The sequence below is a fragment of the Rhyacophila brunnea genome, unplaced genomic scaffold, assembly GCF_057557595.1.
Source record: "Rhyacophila brunnea isolate RB1 unplaced genomic scaffold, BYU_Rbru_1.0 scaffold_10, whole genome shotgun sequence".
NCBI lineage: Eukaryota > Metazoa > Arthropoda > Insecta > Trichoptera > Rhyacophilidae > Rhyacophila > Rhyacophila brunnea.
The window spans coordinates 21,448,409-21,469,499 of NW_028232752.1; the positions used below are offsets into that span (position 1 = coordinate 21,448,409).

A 21,091-nucleotide genomic window follows, 5' to 3' on the forward strand; every position below is an offset into this window, starting at 1 on the left:
TTTTCAATAGTTACTTTTGTATCATTATATGTTGTCATGTAAAGGAAACGCACATTCAATAGTTATTACTAATATTTGAGGATATTATGAAAACTAGATTTCGGATTTTTATTAGTTTTTTCCTGTGATACGAACAATCGTTATTTATTTTAAAACATCATAGAGTTAGGTCCGCTATTACGGATCATTTTACTAGATTATGGATCATTTTACGAGTCATGGACGACCTTCGTAATAATATCACGTGGAAAATCGAATAAGAATATAAAGACTATATTTCAACTGGAGAAAATATCACGAGATAAAAATTTCACCACAGTTTTCCTGAAATACGAACGAGTCTCACTCCTTTGCGAACTGGCACGATGTTTTTATTTGAAATATAACTCTCAAAAAATGTCAAAACGGTGGCGGAATAGACTTTATGTGGTTAGACATTATTTAAAAGTGTCTCCATTCGTAGATACATTAATGTTTCATTTTTTTTTGTAAAAAATACCCCATCATAATATCGTGCTTTCAAAAATGTCAAATGGGCACTCTTGAAAAAGTATGGTATTTTTCTTACAACGTTTCCATGCTAGTACGACGGGACATTACTTTCTTTTAATGAAACTTTACATATATTACAATAGTAATACAACCTGATGTTAACTTTAAGGGTTGGAGTGCTATCTGATATGGTCGAAAATTAATAATTTGAATATTTTTGTAAGCTTCGCCTAGGTAATCTGAAGACTTTATAGAAATAACTATATATTATGTCATTATGATATCTCGCCTTTGTTATTTTAGAAATCAAGATACTTGTAAAAAGTGATTTATCGCTATATTATCACTCTATTAGCGACACTATTACAACCACTTACCAAAATTTCATCGCAATCGGAGGAATGGTATAGGAACGCATACGAATAGAAGAATATAGAATTTTTATATATAAGATATAGCCTATACTCTTCGCGCAAGTGCAAGCAATAAGTTCACAAAATTTTATCGCAATCGGATGAACGGTATGGCAGCGCATAAAATACGAACAAACAAACAAATATTAATTTTTATATATTAGAAGATATAGCCTATACTCTTCGCGAAAATGCAAGCAATAAGTTCACAAAGTTTTATCGCAATCGGATAAACGGTATGGCAGCGCATAAAATACGAACAAACAAACAAACAAATATTAATTTTTATATATTAGATAATTATGTTACATTTTGTGGAGTCTCCTTTAATGAGAAATGAGCTTAATCTGATACTGAGGCTAAGAACAAGACACACAATTTGATGTCCCCATGGGAAGAAGCGATTCGCAGCTTTGCGATGAATGTGGTGTTTTGGTGGACTTGTACATATAGCAGTACAATGCCCTAAATATAAACGACACAGAGTACAGCTTCGAATTGAGGATATCTTTGGGAATGCCGATGAATTGAAAAGTTGTTTAACATAATTGGAGGTCCTCATCGGCGGATTTCTAGATGAGAAGAGGCAATATGATAGCGAGTCGCAGTCAAAGCTTTGGCAAAAATCATATTATTTTAAAGATGGTCTATTAAAAATAGGCAATAAGATTTTTTGTTTTATAATTATATTCGCCAGTCTTCCTTTTATGAATATTAATGTATGATAATATTATGTAGTATTTAGTAACTTAGTCGCTTACGATAACCATTGATAGACTTTTTGCTTAGCTTCTTCCATATTGAAATATTGATATTGTCAGGTTTTGACGTTTCTGTTCACTTAGCAGGGACATAAACCTTACTGTTAGTTACTGTGTCATCAGTTTATTGAAATTTGCATTAGGAAGTAGCGCTTACTGAGAAGGTGGACCGGGGTAAGATGGGTTCAAAACAAAACTAGCGGGTAATATGGCATAAAGGTGTCCGATAATGCTGTGCATAATACCGTATTAGCATATGCCAACCCTACAGGGAAATATGGTATTATGACCCCATTTGATGACGGTAGTGTATACTGCGTCTGAATATAAAGTGAAACGGCTTTTGTAAAAATCGTTTATGCGATATTATGTATTTTCCAAAAGTCTCACATTGTAAAATTTTAATGATTATGAGCAGTAAAATAGGATTAAAAACAAATTTAAAGGTTTTTATCTTTCATGGTGTATTCAATAAAATTTAATGCAAGGTCATCAGAATAAAAAAAAACTTTATTTTTATTTAATGTTTATTTAGTACGTAGGTATTGTACGTATTAAGTACATGTTAATTTTGAAAACAAAATATTTGTGAATATTTTCTAAATGGTAGAGTATACGTTTTATAACTTGATACGCCTCTTTCCTTGATTACCTCGCATAAAATTCATTGCAATGTAATATTGCAAAATGCATTAATATATATATAAAAATAAATAAATTGATAAGTAATACATTATATAAAAAACGGTATTTTTAGAATATATTAAGTACATCATTTTCATCATAGAGCGGGAGTGCAAAGTTATGAAGCGTATACTCTACACAAGTACACAAAATATAATATCTCGAATGAGTTAAAAAATATCGACTTATATTTCCTGACCGTGAAAATATATTATGCATACTAATATTGTGATCCTGAGTGATTTAGAAGCTGGGATATTGATAATATAGTTATTTTAAGATGGCCGATATACAATTCAAGATGGTCACAACAATCATCAACAATTGAAAACTATGCCTCTATAAGTGAAAAAAAAATGTTCTGTATATCCTTTCTGTTTGTCCGTATTGTTTTAGTTTTGTTTTTTGTATCTTATATAAGTATCATTTCATTTATTTATTTATTTTGTCTCCGTGCGTTTGTCTTCCGTGGCACTTTTTATTTAATTATTTCTTTCAGTAAACTTAGTCAAAACTCACTTGGGAATCAGCTCCTGAGACATTCCCAGGCGTAAAAACTGCTGATGCATCACATCCAAATGCAGGGCCTCGTGATACGCTCGGTTAAGATCGAGTGTGGTGCGGGGCGGGTTGGTTTGGAGGGGTCTATGTTTGTGTTGTATATCCTTATTTTCATGCTAATCTCTGCCTGACCAAAATGGAGAAAGTTGAAAAGGTTTCTTAATATTATGTAAGTATGTTTAAATTTTTGAGAAATGGATTTTAGCCATATGATCAATTTATTAAATCAATACTCTGGATCCAAATACACGTGAATTTTTCAGACTCTGTATTAAAGACCTCAACTTCATATGTGAACAATTTATCACTCGGTCGCTTCGTTCTTCACCATTTCCTTTCGTCTGCTTCTATCGCCAGGTAAATAAACCGAAAGTCTTGAAGTCTTTTTTCACTCCGGCCTGCCTTCTAACAGTCCTGACACATCAACATCCTCTGACATTATCGACATCAGTCATTTCGACAAGAACTCATCTGCCATTATTTCTATTTCCAATGCTTAAAGATAATGATGATGAGGAAGTTGAAATATTTTTTTAGAATAATTATAAGAATTTATTCAACATTTTAAAGTTTATTGCATACATATAACATACAGAGTAGGTATACTTAATAACTGGACATAGAATATATGATAAACGAAAAGCCTCTATATTGGATTACGTCTTTACAAATTCATACATAGGGTTACTTGAATATGAGCCACTTAAATAAAGACAAGAATCCCTTTCGAACAGTCTTACGTAAATGAATTTGATTGGTAACGTAAGACTTAGTCCATTATCTGAAACCGGATAGTATTTAAGTAAAAACGGAAAAGCTTCTAAATACAATACCCCATTTTAAAAATCATTTTGTTTTGATAAACACACTTATTTTATTCATTAATGTCGCCAAATATTGATCTTGTGTGGGGTGAAAGCTCTTTAAACTTTATTTTAGCGCAAGAGTGTTATACTGAAAAGCTTTTCTTTGGATTAGTAGGTAGCGTTTTATATACGCGATCGATACTTCTAATCTAGTTACTAAGACTGTTTTATACAACTTCAATATTAAGTTTTAATGCTTTTCAAAATAATATTAAGATTTCCGGTTATTTCAACAATCAATTTTACTTATATATTAAAGTAAAATTATAGTACCTTCCTAAATTGTATACTTTTTATCTTCGACAATGTTTCAATATTTTGTTTGTATAAGGATTTGTATAATGTTGTACAATATTTGATTGTATGATTTGTCCAATTCATCGATCATAGGATTGATTTTGGTCGATGGAGCCATATGAATTGAGTCGTGAAATTATAAAAACTGTATTATATTCAGTTGTTTTATAATACAATGTTATTAATATTTTTAAGGATTGTTATTTTTGTACATAACCAGCATAACCAGCTAAAATTAAAGTCGTTTTCAAGATAACTACGAGTATGTAGGAGTCCGCGTAACCTCACCGTATCACTTGATTCATATCGCATCAATCACGGCCTACTGCAGGAATGATATAAAGAGAATGTTTTAATCCCGCACCTTAAACTGAGGCGTACTTCCTTTCACAGTCACGCAATAGGCGTTTTGAAGAATGGTGATAGTTGAGAGAAATAATATCCATTTTGAAGAATAAGGCAAATAAATGACTACTAAAAGATACAACGTGGTTTTTTGATCTGGCTTTCATTACTGATTTCACAAGTAAACTTGGTAATATAAACATAGATCTAGGTATTAGGTAAAAATAAATGCATCGAATAGTTTTAAACTAATGATCACTGGACATTATAATCAATACTTTTAATCACTTACCTACTATGCAGGACCGTATTGAAAAAATCCTTTGATGGTTAGGCATTTATTTTTTCTGTGAGTGTAGGCCTAAAATGACAGTATATTTCCATTCTCATTTTTATTTCAAAGTTTATGTCGTAGTTTATGTTGTAGTTTCTCAGCCACTTATGGCGTTCTCGTCTGGTCATTTTAATTCAATGGCATTATTTATACTTATTGCCTTACAAAGTTCCATGATCTCTGATTCTGGTATCAAGAATTCCAATACAAAATACTTCTATTCTGAAAGAAGAACCCTTTATCAAGAGTTGCAAACCATATGAGCTACACCTAATTATGATTGACCAATTCTCTGAAATTGTCAAGCCATTAGGTAATAAATACAAACACACAAGTCATATGAATCAAAGTAAAATATTTTATTTCGACCAAACTGATGAAAGAAATTTAGCTTATAGATGAAATATAACAGACCACGAGCAAATATGAACTATTTATTAATTTACCTGAATAGTACGTGTAGCTAATATTTGTATATTCTCTGAACAATTCAAAAGATCACGTCCGATGGCAAATTTCTCCGGCAAATAACGTGTCTACTAACACATGCACATTATCACACACAGAACATTCTCAACCAATATTTTACGTCGGTTGGCTTAGTCGTTTCAGGAAAATTGTGTAATTTTCCATCTTCTTTTTTCAAATAAAATTTGAAGTCGAATTTCAGTTTTTCTATCCGTATTTTACATTTGAATGTTCTGAAACTGAAATTCAGCATTCGACTAGTACGTTGAATACAATCACTCACAAAATTCCGAACAGTGAACATTTTCAACTGTATCGTCTGATATTGTCTGATATCTCGCGAATTTAAATTTTCATTTTTGAGATAGATATATTATTAAATAAATTTTTAGGATTCCATTTATCCATAAAAATAAAGCGGTTTTAAAACATCGATTAGATAGAAAATATATGTTCGTTTATTTGAATTATGATTTATTTTACAATCTCTCTGCAGTGATTTATTAGAAGTATATCTTCTTCTAAAGACGTAGGTTTCGGTTCCTAATCCCGCTAACAAAATGCACAAAATATTTTTTCAATTTATTTTGACCCATCATAGATAGTTAAAAGATTGAGGGAATGGCCAATAACCATTTTTCGTAAAAAAAAAAAAAATCATATAAGTAAGTATTTTTAAAAGTCGGGCCGGATTACAGGGTCAATGAAAAAAATATGTAATCTCACCCAATCTAACTTTAAAAATTAAATTACCATTTTCGCGCCAAAGTGGAACATTACACCTCAACGAGGTGGATACTTTTAACAGATTTTTATATAACCTACCCTTAACTCGACTAGAGTATTTTTTTTATCTTAAACAGTATTCTTCTCATCATCATTGACGAGATTCAATCTACTACTGAATGAAGGTATTCTCTAGTTACTTCCACTCTAATTATTGGTCCCTAGTTCTCTGACGTACATCCACTGAACTACCTAGTAAGTTCTAATATCTGCAGGATTTTACAGCAGACTGGTGACCGTATAATTCATCTTGAGTAGCACTGTATGACTGCATTTGTACAGCGTTTGTCCACACATTGCCATTTTATTTGCCATTCACCCATTGCTTTATTTTATGACCTTTCCTCGTTATACCACGTTGCGCTACTTCGTGTCCAGAAACTTGTACTTATACAGTTCGCCATATCACACTTCACCGTGAAATGTTGTATCGGAAATATATGGCCATCTATTAAAGACTGTTCAACCTCTTTAGGTCGTATAGTACCTACTGACATTAATGTCTAAATAAAACACACTTCTTGTCGGTTTACAGGAAGCCAGTAGCAAACAATTTTTTTTAAATAGCTGATATACTGGATTATTTATTAGGTTAGGTTAGGTTAGGTTTTCATTATTGAATTTATGAGTTTTGCCAAAATCAGCTATGAAAATTGAATTAATGTTCATATTGAATCTAATGATAAGAATTTCCGATAAGAAGCTCATGGTGAACTGTGCTACGGTGAAATATTTTACGTATAATTTACACGTAACCGCGCTACTTATAGTTTTTCAATTTCTCTCGCGTTGTAAATGTTATATTATTATCTTCCTTTATTTAGTATGATAATTTTTCATCATTTAGCACTCATAAAAATAATAACGGCTTCCACATTGGCAATGTCATTTTTTAAGGAAAATTTATATTTAATGATAAAATGTACCGCACTACTATACGCAAGGTAATGGTAATTTTGGCATTCTTTATCCAAGGCCCCGCCCTAATGACTGTCTTGCATACAAATAAGCCGACTTCTTCTCTCAGACATGGCTTTTATTCGGGTGATAAAGACTTGCTTACTTCATGTATATATTATTATGTCAAAATATTGAAACACAGAACCATACAAGTCGACATAATGTCGACACCAAAAAAAACTCAAAGAAATACCCGTATAGAAACTATTCTGTATGATGGGTCTTTATTTCTTAAAACTATTATGTTTGGTTACATGTAAATTGTACGTAAAACATTTCACAGTTTGCTGTGAGCTTTCTAATCGGAATGAGATGACTACTATACGATACGGTTTCCAATTTTATTAGATTCAATATGAACATTAATTCTCTTCTATAAAATGATTATTCTATAAAATCCTTATTTTACGTCAATACACTCACGCCTCAAATGTCTACAATCTTCTTTTGGATCATTTCTTTAACAATATAACTACCCATAGACTAGTACGGGCATTATGTAATCCATGAACGCTCTCAATTGAGTACTCAGACCTATGACTCGGTTGCAGAAGAGATGTTTCAGTTTTTCAAAGAGTTTCTTCATCTTATGGTCTAAACTCTAGTCCTCGTGTACGTATTTTACATGCTTCATCCTTTTACATGCCTGCTCTCAATGTGCAGGAGGCCATTTCCGACATTTTTATTACTGACGATGAACTAAATGCTTTTTGCAAATTTATACTATATTTTCTACTTGGTTACATGTAAATTGTACGTGAAACATTTCACCGTGGCACAGTGCACCGTGAGCTTTCTATCGGAAAGAGATGACGGTATACTATACGGTCTCCAACTGTATTAGATTCAATAATAATATGAACATTAATTCAATTTTCATAGCTGATTTTGGCAAAGTTCACGAAATCAATAATGAAAACCTAACATAATCTAACAAGCAATCCAGTATATCAACTATTTTCAAAATTTGTTTGCTGCTGGCTTCCTGTAAACTATACAGTGTAAACCGACAAGAAAGGTGTTTTATTCAGACATGAATTTTATGTCAGTACTATACGACCCAAAGAGGTTGAATAGTCTTTAATATATCACCATATATTTCCGATAAAACATTTCACGGTGAAGTGTGATACGGCGGACTGCGTACGTACAAGTTTCCGGACACGATTTTTTTAGTTCTAGAGATTTATTAAAAAAGTATTTTTCAGTGAAAAGGATCTTGTGTAAATCAAATAATATATTCAATTTCGAATAGATCAATGAGTATTGATATTGTTATCTTTGAAACCTGCTTTTGTTTTATACGCAAAATATGTTAACAATTATTTAAACAGACAAGAAAAGTCCTTAAAATAGTATTCGACGGTAGAGACGTAATAGTTTGTATATGTTTATTAAAATTGAATAGTTTATAAGTCATGCACAAAAAACTTTAGAATCAATTGCTGTGAATAATGCACACTGTATTACTCATTATTTCTTCTTTCATTATTTACTCATCATTTCACGTCAGTGTTTATCTCATCATATTTATAAATTTAAATATATATATTTATTTCAAATTGATTTAAAATTTGTAATGAATTAATTAGTATAGTCGGAAGGTATAAATAAATACTATAAATGTAATTAATTGAAATACAAACATGCATGCTACATTGCATTAGTCGAAATATCTTATTCATAACTGCACTGCACTACACAGCCACGGACAGAGACGTACCTAATCCATGCCAAGGCTTTCAGATCAAGCTAGACAAGACGTGTATTGCAGTAAGTCCCGCAGAAATAGCATACAGGATGCAGGCCTCACCTGGAAGCTTAGTGGTTTAAATTGATACGTACTCACTTAAGTAGGACGGGTGTATCCTCCACATCTCCTCTACAGTAGATGGAATTTATGATCACTAAGAATTTGGCGTCAGTGGTGATCCCGTACTGCAAGTGGCCTGCCGTGAGGTCCATTTATATATTATGCAAATGCACGTTCTTATTTTTAAAAATATTATTAAAAAATAAATTATATATACAAAACTTTATTAAATACATAACAAAACATAATATTATATTAAAGATAACTCAAATATATCTATTGTTTGAGGGAAAACAAATATTTCGTCCCCAGGTTGGATGCATCACTTGCCTCAAACTAAACACATTCAAATATTCGAAAAACTTTGAGAAGGTATTCTAATAAAACAAAAAAGGGTCCAAAAGACCTTCAAACGAAATTTACTCAAACATATCTCAAGTGTCTTTTGGGAAATATTTAGTAATATTACATTTTAATAGTGCACAAAGGAGTATATAATAATATTATATCATAGTGATTATTTTGTAACATCCTGATGATTAAGTCTATCTCAAAGTCAGAAAGTTTTAAGTCCAATTTTGCCAAAAATTAGTTAAGTACAGATTTTTACATAAATTATCATATGTACAAGGCCCAATTAATACTTTAAAGTATAAGCATAACAGAAACCCGAAATTATTAAAATAATAAAGCAGTTATTACATTAAAATAAACAATTATAAATTGTGTTTTCTCGAACGTCTTCTTTTTGGGGATAATATCGCGTTCTCACGGCTCGATTTTTATTGCTCAACTTTATCTTGAATGTTGGAAAAAATTGATAGGATTGTTACCACATATTGATACACGTAGAACCGACAGTCGTTAGTAAAATGAACAAGTTTTACGTGCCAGTACGAGTTATCAACACCTTAGTTACTTGCATGCATAGACAACCAGTTGACTCGAATGATGATTCACTGTTGAAACGACCAAAAGTAGAAAGGACCTCAACTTTGTTTAATTCAACTTGCAAGTTGATTGAATTTGTTGAAATGTGATTCCCACTAGCAATTCACTTTCAATTGTCGTTTAAAATGCCACGTGAGAATGCGGTATAAGACAGTCTGTCTCTCATTAATTAAAGTATGTTTTACTTAGTGTAGTTAGAATCAGTTACTCTATAAGCATAAATAAAATGATATCAAATAATCTATTAGTTAGTAGATTTCTTAAGACGTTACTCTCTTGGTATCCATAAAAGCTTCTTTGCTCCGCTCCTGTTGTGTAAATCAATAATTCGTATTGTTCTTATAAAAAGTTTACCGTGATGACATGAGTTAGAGAGACAACGGTTAAGAAAAAATGTCAAACATTTAATCTGTCTTGTCGCGACATCAAATAAGTGTCAACGTGAAAACAACCCTTAATCAATAAACCAACACTGCGCCAGTAGGGTGTGTATACACACTGACCTGTACACGTGTATTTATTCTCTTTTGTAGGTAAAGTTGCGCCAGTATGCGCATAAGTAGGTACTTTGGTAGTTTGCAAGAAGTTCTACTTTAATCTTGACGGCGTCGCGACATTTTAATGCCGGCATTTTATTTGTTATGCGTCTACTCCATTTTAGAAACGTAAATAATTCAATAAAGCCACGAAAAAACACGGGAAAAACAGCGACAAGAATTTCCTTTTACGTAGTTGCAAAAGTTTATCTCGGGAAATCTACCCGATTTTACTAACCCATTAGACGACAATAGGTGTGCGAAGTGAATAAAAATAAAGTACCAAGAGTTACAGACGATAAAATCTATATTTATTTACATTATCGCTTATTCACTAGTAATATTTACAGGCATATTCTCTTCTTCAAGTAGACTGTGTCTAATATCCGCACTTTAAACTATAACGTAGTTGCTTCTTACCGTCGCGCAGTAAGCTCTTTATAAAGCAGAATAATCATGATCAATGCGTCAATTAACAAATTGTAATGATTAATATGTACCCTATAATTTGGCAGGGGAACAATGATTCACTTTTATTTAAAATTTACATGTCTGAATATAGTTTCATATGTGAAATAATACCACATTCATATACCATTTCTAAATCAATTTAAATTTAAACTAAACAGCCATAAATTTGTCAATATTCTTTTTTTGTAAGCATTATTTTAAACAACTATGACCAGGACGAAATTTACATTACATCAGCGAATTTAAGCTATAGATTTCAATTAAAACGCGAGATTAAAATGGTTATTATAATGGTCGCGTGGTAGACTCTTTATAAAGTAGAACAGCTATGTCCAATGTGTCAATTACGAAATGGATTTTTTTCGATCGCACCATAGGCGTCCCATAGGAATGAAGTCGTAAGCATAGTGTACATTGAGATATAATATAATATGATTTCACTGCTGATTTTGATGGGCAAGAATTAACCATTCCTATTTTTATTTCCTCGTTGCACTCGTCGTCAAAATATTCTTCTAATGCAAACATATTCAACTTCAAATGGGCTGTAATCTACTATCAAATATCAAAACTGCTAATGAATTATCTGTATCATTATTGGCTTTGTCAATAATTTGAAAAAAGTATTATATTTGACTGAGGACAGCAATACGTCTTGTCTTTCACAATCACAGATACTTACTCAAGTTCCAATTTACCGTGAAAGTTATAAATTATTATAGTTTTATTTTGGACGCTCAAGATATAGCAGGCCATAGGAAATGCAATTCGAATAAAGTGATACAACAAGGTTACGCGGACTTCCTCATGGTTACTTTGAAGATGACGTTGCTATTAGAAGTGAGTTGGAAATACTGTCACCAGTTTGTGTACTCAAGTTTCGGATGAAACTCCCCATACTCAGTATGTGTGGACCAATAAACTTATTCCAACAAACTTGTGATGATATCATCGCAAGTCGCTGTTCTGTGCACTCGCCAGTTGGTAGACTTTCAACACTATTGACATTAAATGCGCGCGAACGAAATAGCACTTGAATATAGGTATATTTTAATTTATTAGTCTACTGCATTCGAATGTATGAATAATTGATGATAATTTTTGTGTCACAGCACAGTGGTGAGATGACGCACAGGCTTGGGCTTGCTATATTACCGCTCAGAACATGTTTAAAATTAAAAAAAAAAAAAACACTGTTATTCATTTTTATTGTAACCTAACAGAAAAACAACTCATATATTTAAATGTGTTTAAAATTTTATAATAAATATGACTTTTCGACAAGCGGAGCTCAGCGTATTTTTAGCGATTCTATTGAAGCCGATACACAGTCTGAGTTCCCTGAGCCGATACGTATTTCAAATACTAATAAGGAGCTGGTTTTAGTTTGAGTTGAGTATGAAACTTTTGTCGCATACGCACGCCAAATGCTCTATAATTATAGTATTCCAAATACTAGTAAGTATTTTGGAACAAGTTTCTATACTAAGTATTTTTTTATACTGGTAGTAAGTATACTTAGTCTTCAAAATCGACCAGTTTTCCCATCTCTAGTTGCTATACGTAACTTGGCTAAGGAAAAAAAATTGGACTATTTAAACTTCCCCTTAAAAATCTTATCATATTGCAAATAAACGTACACACTTTTTACAGTGATTTACGATGGATATGCCCGGCATACTACACATTATTTCTATATTTATTTATAAAAGGCTCATTCGCATAAGATAGAAAATATTGTAATAAAATAGTAAATCTCTATATAAATAAATGAAAAGATATATTAAAATAAAATCTGTTGGAAATAAGTTGGTTGGTTTAAAAAGTTTATTTACTGCAGTTTTAATGCCTGAATAGAGGTATTGAACATGTCAATAGAAGAATTAATAAATCATTCTAAATAAAATGAATTCTCAATTTTTAAGAACAAATAGAGTAAATCAATATGAAAATAGTGACAATTTTTGTGTCTATTGGGGACACGAAACTGGATCATGCTCAATATATTGGGACAGTCGATGATTGAATAAACAGTTGTAAAAATTCCAATTTATATTCTATATTAGTTTTATATAAAATTGCTTGAGATAGTCTTGGTGGTTGTTTTCTAATAGGTAAGTACTTTTTCATCACCGTCATAATATATTTACATAGATTTATTAGTAGTATAAACATGCTATTTATACAATATTTATGACATTTTCAACCCTTTTGACCGTTATAAATTTGAATGAATAAGTTAGCAAGCGGCATGGTTTTCATGTAAATTTATTATGCCCTTCCAATCAAGAATGAGTGTATATATTCAACATGATCAACGAAGGCTCAAAAAATTAATGGGTGAACGTATCCTTGAGCTCGCTCTTTCTCTTTTGGTGCATATATTTTTAAATACGACCCTCGATACAGTGGGTCTTGGGGCGGCTTAATGACTATTTACTAACAAGCGGTAATCTAGTAACCATTGCTGTTGCAATGTTTTGATGATATCTATCACATCGCGTACAATTGCATTACAATATTTTGTTATCTTTTCGCATTATATCTAAAGTTCAAATTTAATTGGAAGATTCTCACGGCAATCGTCTTGGCACGACCGTCTGCCACGATCGTAAAATGTCATTTTGGATCATGCCTGAAGTCGTGGTCAAAATAAGATTATTAATATTTTTAGTGCCCGATTCACTCGTCGATTGATGACAGCTTGACAGTTGAATATTAATAAGTTCTTACAAAAATTCTATTGGAAAAATTTGACGTTTATATTGTTATAATGAATGTAGCTGCAGTGCGCAGAATGTGCAGTCTTGCAACTTACACAAAAATACGTGTTGTCATTTATATTATATTGTTATGTTTGCGGCAAAGCGTAGTGCCAGCAGTAAATTCATGCATTTATAAACGGGTTATTAAGTTGACAGAAAAATTCATGCCATTCGTTTCAAAATATGTTCTATATTTAAATTGTTTTTATTTTATTCACGTTCGTTTACCTTTAAATCGAAACCTTATATATTTTTATGCTGCCCTGAAACTTTGGTATGACATTTCTTTATTTAAGACAATTGTATGCTGTCGCATACAAATAACTTGTCTTTCAATGCCTCGTGCTATAATCTGTATAATAAAAAATATATTGAGATTTAAATACATCTTGTAGGAAGTAACAGCTACTTATTTATATTTAAAATTTATTTCCAGATGATCAATAAATTTTATGGAAAGTCCGCATCAAATATTATTCTATAAGTGTAAAGTTGCAATGAATAACCTTACAAATTCCAATTGACAGTAAACAACATCACTTTCCTATTTAAATCAACCGAGGGATGATTTATACTTGCTTATAAATAATACAAAAGTGGCTTATTCGGAATTCAAACTCCGTTAAGGCATTACTGTCCAGAGCATTGTCTGAGATGCCACGTAGAGTAGGCTTTCCCCTTCAATAAAATAATTATGTTCCTAAGAGCCCTGCCAAAGCTTTATATAGGAACAAACGTAGTCAAACATTTCTTTAGATATACCCAATCTACGCTAGAAGCTTTCGTCCTGCTTCCAAACTTACATACTTTGTCAACCAGTGTTTAGCTTTTCAGTTAAGAAGACATCTTGAAAGTTTAGTTATACTTATCGACGAGGTATTTAACAGAACAGTTAGTTAAGTAAACTTTATAATTGTTTTTCTTTGTTAATTGAACTTGCTAATTATCGAAGATATTAACATTTCATTCGAAACTACTTGTTTATTTAAAATGGTGAATCAACTGCTAAAAGGTTTACATTTAAACTGATGTTATAATATTGAAATTATTTACCATTAGTTTGATGGTAAATGATTAATTTCGTTGGGATAACCATTACGCACTATAATTATCTTAGAGCTCTCTTTGTAAATTTGAATTATTGAAATTATTATGACTTTTAGTTGCTAGACACATATCATGCACGATTAATTATTCGTCAATAATTATAATATAATGTACATTTTCACATTTTAGTTAGATATTTTATTTCAAAATTATAATATTTTTTTGTTATTATTTAGTGTAATACAATGTCATTCAATATAACATTGGTGACGTAATATTAGCAATATCGTGCCCGGAACATTTTACGTATGAAGTTTTATGTACGTATCGCAGTTCAACGTGAGCTTTTATACGTATGTTAATATTTTAAGTAAGTAATATATGATTTTAGTGGTGCATTTTAATGATAATAATTGTTAAGTATCAGTGAGGAAACATTATATTAATCAAAACAGTATAATTTTGTTTAGTTTGGTGTTTGTATAATGTTTACACGTATTCTACAATAAATATTTTATTTAACTTTGTCAATATAAATAACAACGTGATTTCAATGCTATACGGCCATCTGTTTCTGGCATAACGGCGTTCTGCATACATACAATTAATATATCATGCGAAATTTCTGGATTCAAATCTAGACTAAGTTTATAAATCCATCGGTATAATTGTTTTGTTCTTACAACAATAAAAAAAGCTTATACTTTTATAAAAAAGGGTGTGATATTTAAATTTACTTTTGTAGGTATATATTAGATATATCAAACGACGTTTTTGCGCGAAAATCAAAGTTATATACACTCATCTGTTTATTTTATTGAAGCAAAATTTCTTTAACCGCGATAGCGTGAAATTGCATGAAGGAAAGGAATGTGATACCTAAATTTATCACAAAATATTACCATAAAATATCAAAGCACCATGACATTTAAGAAGGTGTTCGATATTGAGGTAAAAGATCCTGTGAAAAAGACAAATTTGAAATATAGAACATTTGAAACAAGTGAAATGAATACCTACTCCTGTTAAATCAATGAATTGATTATAACTCTAATAATGGTCATATTACTTGTTACGAAAATGTTTCACCGTTCTGTTAAGAAAAGTCGGTATTATTATAAAAAATGCAATAAGAAAAAAGTTATTCTTTGGTCGCCATCTTAGTATTTTATGGGATTCCAATTATAAACATCAATTTTAACTCAGCAAAATACATGTGCAAACTGAAAATCAATAAAATCAGACGGTAATTATCAAAGCCCACTATTTCGTGAGGCCGTGACATGAAACTGTAAACTTCGATGGTAGTGCTAGTTATTGCAGGTAAAATGTTTGTGATTGTTGTGATTATTTCACATTGAAATAAACGGTAATAATTTGAACGGAATATGCTATCAAAAATCTTCAATAGCTGAATTATTAGTACTTGTACGCTTATCAAGTGTATATTATTGATAGGATAAAGGGTTTTTACAAACACTACAAATATTCATAATTTTTTTACTGTGACCCTTGACTTTATAGGTAGGTGAAAGGTTTTTACTTACTTGATTGTATTGATTTGTTATATAAGTTAGAATTAGTATTAGGTGTCAGTGTTTATTTGCCTTTTGGTGAGTGTACACAGTGCCTGAAGATGCCGAAAGGCGAAACCCGGTTTGTAAAAAAATGACTCAAATGGAATAGTTCAAAACTTAAATCCATTAGAAAAAAACAAACGGTTGTGATCTTTTTCCTATTTTGCGCACTTAATTTGTACTTGAATGTTCGATATTGAAGTTTATTATTTTAATGTACCTGTAGATGTTACACATATTTTTTTTAAATTTAACTATTCTTTTCAAATGTTTTGTTAAAACAAACCTCAATCCAATTCTGCCCGCAAAACTTGACGCTTGACGCATGCAAAGTTTTTCCGGGTATTCGGCTGTGAAGGAAATGCGCTCGTCACACGCAATGTGCCCAAACGCATCGTTAAAATGTCATTTGCATTCGTTTCCCCATTGCGTCGCCTACTTATGCTCATTTTCATGCGACAAAGTTTGACATCATCTAAAACGTTTGCATCAATCGTGCATCTTTTTCGCAATTTCTCCGGTTTACTTTTCCCAGTCGAGTTTATTTGGACACGTCTGCGTAATTTTAAAATTTAGAAACAAATTGGCAAAAAACTTATTTATTAACATTGTGTACCTACACAGTTATATTTCTTATTTATATATTTACTAGAGGCTTCTTAAGATATTAGCCCTAATCTAGGGGTACTAAATTGACCTTGCTCACTTGCTTAGCCTTCAGTGCTCACGTTTTTAATGAATTAATTTCTAACTCATTTAAGAACAAGAACTAAAAAAACAGCATAACAATATTTTAACAGGTTTTTCATGTGGAATTGTTGTATACCATTTCATCAACCTATTAAGTCATGTTAATGGATCAACCACACATTGAAATACAACATTGACTCCATCTTATCTCATTTGTACTCCAAGTTGTTATCTACCACCATTTTCAGCAACGTAACAGAGCTACTATGACGTGTCATATTCTAATTTAATTTACAATTAGTGATTATACTATTTATATAATTCATGGATTCGCTACAGAACTAGGTTTTTTCATTCAAATATAACCAGATGAATGAAATTCACAAGATGTTTTCTAAATAAAGGCGTGCCTCTATTTGTATCGACTGATTTTTATTAACAAATTGTAATGCTGAATAAATGTACAATTTGGCAGGGAAACAATGATTGACATTTATTTAAATTTACCAGTGTGACTATAGTTTCATATGAGAAATAATAACACATTCATATGTCATTTATCAATCAATTTAAATTTAAACAGCCATTAATTTTTCAATATTCTTTTTTTTGTAAACAATATTTTAAACAGCTATGACCAAAGCAAAATTTACAGTACATCAGCAAATTTAAGCTATAGATTTCAATAAAAATTCGAGATTTAAATGGTTATAATATAGTATTATAATATTCGAATGTTGAATCCATTCTAAAATATACGAAACATGACTATCAATCCCTAATCAAATGCATTGTCATACATTCTGTAGTATATTTTCAAAAAATCCCCATTAATATTTGAATGTTATCGCAAGAATACTTATTCTTGATTTCTGTTACATATGAAATAAATTCAAATACATTTTTCTAAGGCCTTTATACATAGAACTACTTATTCAAATAACTCGGCTGTGCCGATTACACAACCGATTATCAGATAAATGAATAATAACTAGTAATTAAAACATAACAATATACGGGTGGCTCCATAGGCGGCTAAATATTGAAACAACACTGACAGCTGCTATCAAAATAAATAACAGAAAAATGTATATAGTTTTAGAGTAGCAAGTTTCATTGAATTTCGATTACCTACACAAACACCAATCAAAAATAATGAATAATTTGCAAGCATTCAATCGAATATTCGATGGAGAATTTTGTGAATAATAATATTATGCTGGGGATAGTAAACTTTATCCCCTGTGTATCCATTTAATAATAAAACATAAAGTAACCATTATAATATTACCTAGGTACTTAAAGTTTATATTTACTTTATTTTAACATCTATAATACAGTTCTGATATTTTCACGATTGAATGTGAATAATTAAAAAAAGAAATTACTAACCTAATCGTGGCAAGCACCGTTGCCATGTCAATTTAACATTCTTCTTCATTTATGCATATCGCTCTTAACTACTTATTTTTACAAAAATCCATACTCTATGCATCAGACCTTAAGTTATGCATTAAACTAACACACTTAATAATATGTACCTATAGTCATGATTTATATTTTGTCTTTTTCTATAGTCATGTTTTTAATAGCGGATTCAAAAATAGAACAGTTTTCTAGATCGCTCCCATTTAATTTAGAATGCACGTTTTACAGATAACGCAAAGCAACTAGGATCGCGTTATTGCGCAATTATGTTAAAATAACAACAGTGAAAATTAATATGCGAATGATATTGCAAGTCGAAGAAGAAAAGGTTCTCTTTTTTAATTTCAATTAATGAGCACTGCTCCCTCTTACGAGATGAGAGAGATATTTTTGGTCATAAAATGTAGACCTTCTCATTGTACACAGTTTTTGTTTTATTTGGGCGCTTAATGACGAGCCTTGTCATTTTATAAGGACATTGACTACGCGTGCTGAGCGAAAAACTCTTGGATTTAATTGACAATTATTTTTTTTATAAACTTTAATTTTTCAAAAATATTCATTACAGATTAGAACTAAGCCACTTAAAGTTCGGCCGTGGACTAGCTGTTTACTTACAAAAGTAAATATTCTTGAAGTGAGCAGTATTTTTTTCTTTTCTTCAAACAACATGTTTAAGCAGTATTTCCATCATTTTATATGCTGATAATAGTACGAAGATGTCAAAATTATAGTATTTCTAAACAAACTATAGTACTTACGCGGAATGTACTTCATTTTAAATCCTTCAAAATTGTATTTTTGGCATATTTATAATGGCACAAAGTTTAAGTATAAGTAACTGAGTTCTTTAAAATAATTATAGTACGATTAACGACAATGTGTTGCAAATTGTGAAATAGAAGACAATATTCACTGCCACCAGTATTAAAATTAAAATTTATTTATTTAGATACTTAAAATGAACTTTACAAATTACAAATTCAAGACACCTTCACATGGAGAAGGGGAAAATAAATGAATTGATTAAAACAGTATTAAAAAGAAAAGTATGTAATAGAAGCAGTATAAAAATTAAATAAATATATATATAATATGGAAGTACACAGAATGACCTAAGTAGACACTATTTTACAACGTTTTTCTTATCTCATATTCTCAATTGTCCGGTGGTTGTTTGTCCGGTACAAATCTTGCAATCAATTTTTATCTAACTTCCCAACTAGCCAGACGTTTGAAACTTTTAGAATATATCAGAACACGATGCCAATGCATTTTTTTAATACCTTTCGCCATCTTTAAGTGGAATTGATTTCATTTTCAGTTAATTCTGTTTTGTATGAAAAGTTATTTCGAAAGAAATCCGTAAAAAGTATAACTATTATTGGTTGCCAAGTGGGTCCTAGTAACTGAAATATTAATATATACGTGCGTTACTATGGCAATCAATATGACATTTCAGTATTATTTCTATCAAGTACAATTTTTTTTTGATCGATTAAACTAGTCAAGTCAAGTTTATATGATTCAACAGAAAATTTAAAAACGTTGTATATAAAAAGTTCTTTTTATCTTGTAATTATTTATTATGCACTTGACAACTCTAATATTAAATAACTACATAGCACATTCAATTTTACATATTCATATAGCGAACATTACAAATTATGAATTTAAAAATGTTTGCAGCATACACAAACAACAGTATTAACAAATATTTAGACAAAAACAGCGTAATTATCAGAATCAATTTTTAAAAAATCACGGAGAATGTTTTAAAAGATAAAATTATCTCTAAGAATCAAGGAAATTAAATAATTAATGTATGTTTGTTTGTAAAGAGTATTAATGAAATGGCTTGCAAGCAATTCTCAAAGAAAATGTTTTTACATCAGTAAATTCAAGTCTGTGTCAAAGTGAACAAGAAATAAAACTGTTTTAAAATCTACAAAAAATACCCTAAAAACTAAGGTGTATAAAAATATTAAATATTGTTTTATATTATTGTATTTTGTATTATAATGCCAGCCAATAAATAAAAACATTCTAATTTAAATTTTATAAAACATAACTTAATCATAAATTTAATAATATCACATGAATACAACGATGTTCAAAAAAAACTTTAATATTTTTACAGTTTTCAGGAAAACAATGTCTAACTGTGTTCATAATAGTCAAAAACAAAAATAAAAACATTTTCAATTACGGAGCCCGTAATAATTTGAGGATATTCACTAACTTTATAAATAAAGCTATTCAAGGAAATAATATTTTCCGAATAATGGTTATTGCAATAATACAATTGAATTTACTATACTACGTATAACTGTAGACTAAGTTAAAGCTTCCCAACCAATGTGACGCGAGTGATTGAAAGTCCTTCTAGATTTGAATAATGATCAAAACCTTGAAGTCATGTTTGAAGATATACAATTATCAGAATATATTGGATAAATAATCCTCTACCTATCGCCATAACAAATAACATATTATACCATTTTGTCACAGTAAAGAATTTGTTTTTTTTAATGTATTGAATTGCGGGTAACTCTTTCAAGCATCGACCGGAACAATTAAAAGTTATAAGTACTCTCTTAAACAGGTTAAAATAGCTGAATAACAAATAAGTTTTACTATAATAATATAACATTATTATAGTTTAATATAACGTGTTATATTAACGTTTTAATATAACAAATACTCTGATTGTCATTCATCATAACAAATCTGTCACCGACGGCTCTCGTGGTGCAGTGCGTAATGCGCTGGTCTTCCATCCGGGAACTCTGAGCTCGATTCTTGGTGAGAAAACTATATATTTATGTGATTTTCTCAAAGCCTGG

The 21,091-nt window shown here is 30.6% G+C and overlaps 1 protein-coding gene across 8 annotated transcripts in view; it reads left to right on the forward strand.

Moving 5' to 3' along the window:
• The window catches only part of pHCl-1 (pH-sensitive chloride channel 1), a 269,845-nt gene that overhangs the window by 85,230 nt on the left and 163,524 nt on the right, over positions 1 to 21,091 (forward strand). The window lies entirely within an intron of this gene.